A 7,911-nucleotide genomic window follows, 5' to 3' on the forward strand; every position below is an offset into this window, starting at 1 on the left:
GGGGGTCATGAAAATCTAGCATATTTAATGAATTACGACAATCTAGTGTTTGCAAGACAACAAGATGGAGCATGGTAATTTTCCGCAAAGTGTCCAAGTACCTTGATCAGCTAAGTTCACAACATATTGTAAAGCTGCTACTAGCGCTGATTAAAAAGAATAGCACAAGAGCATATGCTTTGCTATGGAAAAAACACCAAAGAGCACAATGACTTAGGCCCTCAACATGAGAGATTGTCAGAAGAACGTTGGTGTCCTACAATCATTGTCTGGTTTCGGAAAGAAGGGATGCTCGAGCAACTAAAATGACGAGTGCAAGATTTGAAGCTAGAGGCCAGTTGCATTTTGAAAATGGGACGTCTGGTAATAGTGAGGAGATATGGAACGAAGGCGGCGGTCATAGAATAAATATGGTATGAGGGTGATGTCTTTCGTAGTTTGACCTGCTCGATCATGTATGTTGTAATTCAAGCGATGAGAGTCGGTTGGATGCATGAAGCTGAAACATATAGCAAGCTTTTGAGTTGGAGTGTCATCCCTCATTTGTCTATTTGTGACGATTACAAAAATGAAGGTCTCATATGAGAGCAAGAGTCCATTTGTGTATTTGTGTCTTTTCAGGAGTGTTGGTAGTAAGAGTGCATTCCTTTATATTGGGTGTCTCTCGTAACCGTATCCATCCTACGTGTGACCATACCTTTATTATTAGTTTTGATTGATTGATGTTTCAAGAATTTTAAGGCACATATAATATATTTATGGGAAACAAAAATGCTGAACTTGACGGGTGAGTAGTGTAAAAGTATGCTATTTGTATCACATATTCATAAAACCGATAGAGTGTTGTGACTAGTAGACATGTAGTCGAGCAATATAGCTAGTATAAATAAAATACCATAATACAAGTTGCAGTAAATCAAATACACTTACTTTGAGACGAAGTGAGTAGTACATAACTACTGATGCTACTATACTAGAATAAAATTGTAAATAAGGCAGGTGAGTGGAGAGGGACATGAGTTTGTGACAATTGCATCTAGTGAACAGGGTGTTGTTGCAGCTAGCTAGTGGAGACCATTATGCTTGCTGAAAAAGTGAGCGGGGCTGGTGAGTATTTCGCCTTTGGGGACGCGGTTGCACGCGACAGATAGTCAGGGACACAGCATATTCAATTCATCTTTCGTTGCTGCTTTGCCCAACCATATTTTAATCGGTCTGTGTAGTTTCCTACTACTGCTCTACTTGGCTGAACTCCCTGTTACGATTCAGAGAGCACTACTCCATACGTTCATTCTCGTCACACACACACGCACACACACAGAAAGAGATACAGAGAGCGCGCAGTAGCTTTGGCTTGGCTGGGTAGCCATCAGCCATGGTTGGGCTCGGGGGTGTGACTGCGGGTGGCGTGGCGAAACACATCGTGGGCAAGCTGGGCGAGTAGGCGGCGTCGGAGATCACTCTGCAGTGGGGGTACAGAGAGGACATTCTGGACATGGAGGACAAGATGAAAGATCTGGAGGCCGTGCTGCTCGACGCCGACGACAAGTCGCGCCGGGGAGGAGTACACGGGAGAGTGTACGAGCGGTGGCTTACAAAGTTCAACGTGGAGGACGTGCTTGATGAGCTGGACGCCAATGAACTCATGAGCAAGACCCAATCCAAGGTATATGTGGTTCCTTGTGGGCGGCGGGTCTAGGGGCTGTCGGTCAGGTGGTGGCGGCGACAACCGTGGCGGATCTTCAGTTTTGACCTGGTGGCCGGGAAGTTGTAGAGGAGTTCCATGGCGGATCTTCAGTTTTGACCTGCTGATCTTTAGGATGCCAGATCAGGCGATTCTCAAGAAGGAGCACGGAGTAGGGCGGATGTGGGTACCGGAGTCTCGGTTTGAGGAGAAGAAGCCATCTCGCACATCTCCTCGGCAGCGGCCTACAGAGACTAATCTGTAGAGTAGTATTTTTCTGCTATGTATGTACCGTACTTCAGGGATATCTGTCCTCTCTCATGCACTAGGTTCTACCTGGGTGACATCTGAATCGAATTTAGGCCTATCGAATAAAATAAGAAGTCAGGGACCAGTTCTTTGATTATCGTCTCGTGTTTGGAGCAAATGCTTTTGTATATCTGATTATTATGCCATAGCCCATCTTTGTTTATCACTTCCTTGTTTAGTACTACCTCTCTAACTTTTTATATCATGTTTTTAGAGTCTATGAAAGTGTCAGAAAACATCTTATGTTACTTACAGAGGGAGTATCTAACTAACATGCAGCCTTCTTCTTGGATAAGAGTCGATCTGAAACTTATCTGAAATGATGTGATTTTTGCAGGTCAGCATATGGTTTTCCAGACACAATCAATTCCTGCAGCGAATAACCATGCCCCACAAGATGCAGACCGTGATGAAAAAAGTAGACGAGATTGAAAAGGAAGGCAAAATGAGGCTCAATGATGTGCCTCGAGCAGCAACGGCACAAGGGAACAGGAACAATGTTACTTTTGCAGCCAACCGGAATGGAATGGCGGAAAGGGGTGTCGAGGAGGGGAAGATAACCAATCCTGTGCCTCAAGAAGCAAATGCAGAATGGAGCAGAAACAATAATGATACTTCTGCAGCCAACTCGGATGGTGATGACATAAAAACTGGAATAGTGGGGAGAGATACCGAGAGCGAGAAGACAATCAATCATGTGCCTCAAGCAGCAAAGGCACAAGGGAGCAGAAATAACGATACTTTTGCAGACAACTCGAATGATGATGACATCAAATCTGGAATTGCGGGGAGGGGTGTCGAGAAGGACAATATAATTAGCCTGCTACTCACAAGTGAAGGACAAGATAATGGTGATGACATCCAGGATATCTCCATCATTCCAGTTGTTGGCCTTGGTGGCATAGGCAAGACAACATTGGTTGAATCAGTTCTTGCTGACAAGAGGGTCAGCGTCTTTGACGTCTTAGTCTGGGTCCATGTGTCCAAGCAGTTTGATTTGCACAAAATTGAGACGGACATCCTGGAAAGCATGATGAGAAGCAATATCAAGCTTGACAGCTGGAATTTAAAAGAAGAACTTGCTAAAAGAAGATACTTGATTGTTCTGGATGATCTCTGGGAAGAAGATGGAAATAATCTTAAAAAGCTGAAGGAGATGTTACAGCATGGGCGCGAGGGTAGCAGGATTATAGTAACTACTCGAAATCTGAGCGTGGTGCAAAAACTGACCACTGGTTCTCTTGCAAATGGAAGGAAATTTTGCCCAGTCACTGTGACTGAAATAATCAATCTGGGTGTTTTAAAACCTGAGGACTGTTGGGAATTAATGAAGCAAAGGGCATTTGGGCCTGATGATGACCACAGTGGCTTGGAAGAAATTGGAAAGCAAATTGCAGCCAAGTGTGGGGGTTTACCGCTCGTGGCAAATGCTCTTGGGCATGTAATGTCAGAGCTGAGGACCGTTCAGGCATGGGAAGATATAAGAGACTCCAAGGTTGATTTGGGTTTGAAAGAAGGATATCAGAAAGAAACATTAGAGAGGCTAATGCTGAGCTATTACTACATGAAGATAGAATTCAAAATGTGTTTCACGTACTTGGCAGCCTTCCCCAAGGGCTTTGTCATGGACAACAATCATATAATCCAGCAATGGAATGCACTTGGATACATCAATTCAAGGCACGATGGTCAAAGGTGCATTAACTACCTTTTGGGGATGTCTTTTCTTCGCATTCCAGGATACACTTCGGTTAGTTCCTATAGTCATCATTCTCTTGTATGGCTGTTCATTTTCACTATTATGTTTCTTACTTTATAGACAAGGATTTTACTCTGTTGTGGTTCTAGATAGGCCCTACACTTTGATTTTAATTTATGTTAATGATTTAATATATCCATTTCTAAATCTAAATTATTCTTAGTACTAAGCTCAATTTTGTATTTTACTTGTTTTGATTATGTTGGGTTTACAATTCTTCTAGTTTCAGATTATTTCTTGTCCTTCGATTCTTCGATCTAATGTCTAGATTGTGTGCCACAGAACTAAAATCTATTTTTCATCAATTTATTAATCTAAATAAATTTTATTGATTTTGAATCAAATGTGTTATATATATTTAGATTATTTGCTATAAATATCTCCAATAATATGATTCAATCCTAGTTAGAGTACACCAAGTTATGTGCTTCCTAATTAGGTGCTAATTTTTTAAGGGGCAGTTTGTGCCATCCTTTGTTTTTGGAAATGGAAGATACATTTCTCCCGGTGCAACCCCTTACATGTATATTAATGTTATAATTCTAGAAACTAGGCTTTCTAAATATAGTTAACTTAGTGAGAATTAAACCACAAGATATTATTTGCTAGAGCTACTGGGTTAACATAACAACAGAACGGTTTCAAGGGAACAAACCTGCATCGACTTAGAAGTTGATGCACTGATTATCATAATAAAGAAAATTGCAGTTAAAGCACATTCGGTGGCGGGTGAGGGTGATCATAAGCAGTTAAGCACTAGTCCTTACACTCCTCCCATGGCCCTCTAGTCCAGATTCTTCTAGGTCGTCCGCCAGTACAGGCAACTTTTTTTTTGAACAATCAACCAGGTGTGGGGTGGGGAAGGGATCCCTACTTGAATTTCTTCAGAACTTGGATCTCTGGAAGAACTTAAAATTTCATCATCTGGTAGTATCAGTTTGAACCTGGTCTAAGGCTCTAGTGGCCAACCAGATTTGGCTTCCATTTCTGGAGGCTAGAGTTAGGTGGCCCAGTGCCGTCCCTTGAATAATCAATCATCTTCATAATCTGTAGTTAGTAAGCAAGCTGCATATAGTTTTAAATTGGTTGGAACTTATTGAATTAGTTAGGAGAAGTCAAACTTGATATCCAGAGAAATTATATAATTCCGAAAACATTTCTAGACAAATATGTATGAAAATCCATATGTTTATTAGCTTTACATGCTCCATTAGTTATCCTGATTTGAGTGCCGTAATTTTTTTAATAAAAAACCATGGTTCCTAGTAAAAAATGTGTGAAATATGTGTAAGGACTCCACACTTCTTGAAGAAACAGTGCATCAACTAACTAATTCAGCACTTTAACATTTCGTATTCTCAAGGGGCTTTACATTTCACTTTGCAGGTTAGTCCAAATCCATTGCATTTCAAAGCTCCTCAAGAACTTGTCATGCATGATTTGGTACATGATCTTGTATCAATAATTGCTGCTGATGAATCCATTGATCTGGATGCTACCAAAAGCACTAGCTGGAACAGAGCTCGTTACTGCCGACATGCACAGTTAACCAACTTCAACATTGATCCTAAGATTTTCAAATATATTCCAGGCAAGCTTAGATCACTCCATTTTAGGGATTTGGGGGGACTGCAACTCCCGAAAAAGGCATTTTCTCGATCCAAGTACATACGTGTCTTGGACCTAAGTGGACATTCAGCTAAAGGCCAATCTGCTCCTAGTACTGTGGTGCTGCCATCTTCCATGAATCAATTGAAGCTAATCAGGTATCTTGATGCCACAGGCTTACCAATAACATCACTTCCGAAGAATTTTCATGCACTTCAAAACATGGAAACTCTTATTCTCTCCAATTCCTTGCTTGAAACCTTGCCTGACAGTATTTGTCGCCTCACCAAACTCTGCTATTTGGACCTATCTGGCAGTAGCAACCTCAGTAAGCTACCTGCATCACTAGGGAAGCTCTCTCAACTCTTTTTCCTTAATCTATCCGGGTGTTCTATACTCCAAGAGATACCTGAATTAATCTATGAGCTTCAAAAGCTGCCTGATAATTTTGGTGGCCTTCTTGAACTCTCATTCTTAAACTTGTCAGGATGTTCGAAGCTCACCAAACTACCTGACAATGTAAGCTTTCCGTGTTTAGAGCATCTGAACCTATCTAGTTGTCATGAGCTAGAAAACCTGCCAATTGATTTCGGCCACCTTCAGAAGCTTGAGTTCCTGGACCTCTCTGGTTGCTACAAGGTTCCACTGCTACCTGTATCATTTTGCCAACTTAATCAGTTGAAACACCTCGATCTTTCGGATTGTCATAATCTCAAAAAACTCCCTGACTGTTTTGGAGACCTCGGCGAGCTTCAGTATTTGAACCTAACAAGTTGTGCTAAGCTTCGACTATTGCCTGAGTCAATATGCAAGTTGTCTAAGCTGAGGCGTCTCTGTCTGTCATACTGTCTGAAGCTCAGGGAGCTCCCCTCCTCATTTGGTGACCTTAAGCTTCACATACTGCACATGAATTGCCTTAGAGAGATGGATGACTGCCCTGATAGCATTGGTGACATGACTAGTCTCACCCAGTTTGTGACTTATAATGCAATCCCTGGTTTTCTTGAAAAGGTTAAAGAAATTCGAAGGCGTCTAAAGCTTGTGGGAAAAGTAGTGCATGAGATAAAGAGTGGAGAATGCAGCAGAATGGTGGATCTTGTGGGATCGACTTGTTCAGAGCTGATACTTCAAGGCCTTCAGAATGTCAAGCGTCCAAAAGATGCAGATAGTCTCAAACCGCGTGATAAATCAGATATTCGAGTACTAAAACTTTGCTGGGAAAATAAAGGAGGCGAATCTGTGCTGGAGGCGAAGGAAGTCTCAAACTTGCTCCTTCCTCCTCGGACTCTTGAAAACTATTCGCTATATGGGTATAGGAGTAATAAATTCCCTGATTGGATGTTTGAGATCTCGTCCTACCTGCCTTTTCTCAGTGAACTGACTCTTTATGGTTTGGAAGAATGTGATAGTCTTCCTCCATTCGGGGCACTGCCAAATTTGAGAAGAATCTCTCTAAAGAACATTCCCAACATTAGCAAAATTGGCAAGGAATTCTATGGAGAGGGCAGACCATGTATAAAACTAAGAGTACTGCTATTGGAATTGATGGAGAATTTGGTGGAATGGTGGACAACAGAGTCAAGTGAAGAAAATGAAGAGTTTCTAATCCCTAATTTGCACTGTTTGCAGGTAGTGAACTGCCAAAAGCTGAAGTTCCTTCCATATCCCCCAAGAAGTATGCATTGGTTTCTGAGAAACAACGAGACAGTTTTGCCTGAAGGGGGATTTGGAAAGCTCTCGTCTTCCATACTTCCTTGTACGATGGTTCTAGAGAGTTGTAGTTTCTCTGAAGACAAGTGGGATAGACTTCAACACTTCCCCACCCTTGAGTTATTTCAGTTAACATCCATCAGTGGCTTGAGTTCTTTGCCAGAGGTCATGCGATGCTTCAGTTCTCTCACTGTACTACATTTATCTAAGTTGAAGGACCTGGAGACACTGCCAGTATGGTTGGGCCACCTCGGTTCTCTAGAAATAATTTCAGTTCGCGATTGCCCCAGCGTGACATCCTTACCTGAAAGCATGATGAACCTCACCGCTCTTAAAATATTGATATTGGTAGAGTGCAAAGGGCTGGAGACATTACCTGAATGGTTGGGACAGCTGACTTCTCTAGAAGAACTTGAGATCAAGGATTGCCCCAAAATGACATCTTTGCCTGAAAGTATACAGAATCTCTCTGCTTTGAGGATGTCAAGTCTGGCTGCGAGGTCCCAAAGGGAGGATGCCCACAAGATTTGTACCAACTCTAGAGTCGAATTCAGCTGAGCTGTTGTACGATATCGGTGGTCTCTTATGCAGAGCTCAATCTCTGAGGACATTGTCACCCAGCCACCTGAATATCATTGCTACCGGTGCCTACATACTCCCTACCTGTGTTGGAGGCTGTCCTGTTGGTCCCAGCTGCTGCAGAGGAGGTAAGCGGCATTACCACTTTTTTCTTCTTCTTTCTATACAATTTTTTCGATAAAGGGCTTTTCATTGAATTGAACTATCGAGTTGATACAACCGCATCAAAGATAACCCGGCCTCTGCATATCTAGATGCACAC

The 7,911-nt window shown here is 42.2% G+C and overlaps 1 pseudogene; it reads left to right on the top strand.

Annotated features, from left to right (window-relative positions):
* Positions 1-1,375: 1,375 nt before the first annotated feature.
* LOC119283767 lies at positions 1,376-7,628 on the top strand (annotated as a pseudogene).
* Positions 7,629-7,911: the final 283 nt, after the last annotated feature.

The sequence above is a fragment of the Triticum dicoccoides genome, chromosome 4A, assembly GCF_002162155.2.
Source record: "Triticum dicoccoides isolate Atlit2015 ecotype Zavitan chromosome 4A, WEW_v2.0, whole genome shotgun sequence".
In the NCBI taxonomy this organism is placed as follows: Eukaryota; Viridiplantae; Streptophyta; class Magnoliopsida; order Poales; family Poaceae; genus Triticum; species Triticum dicoccoides.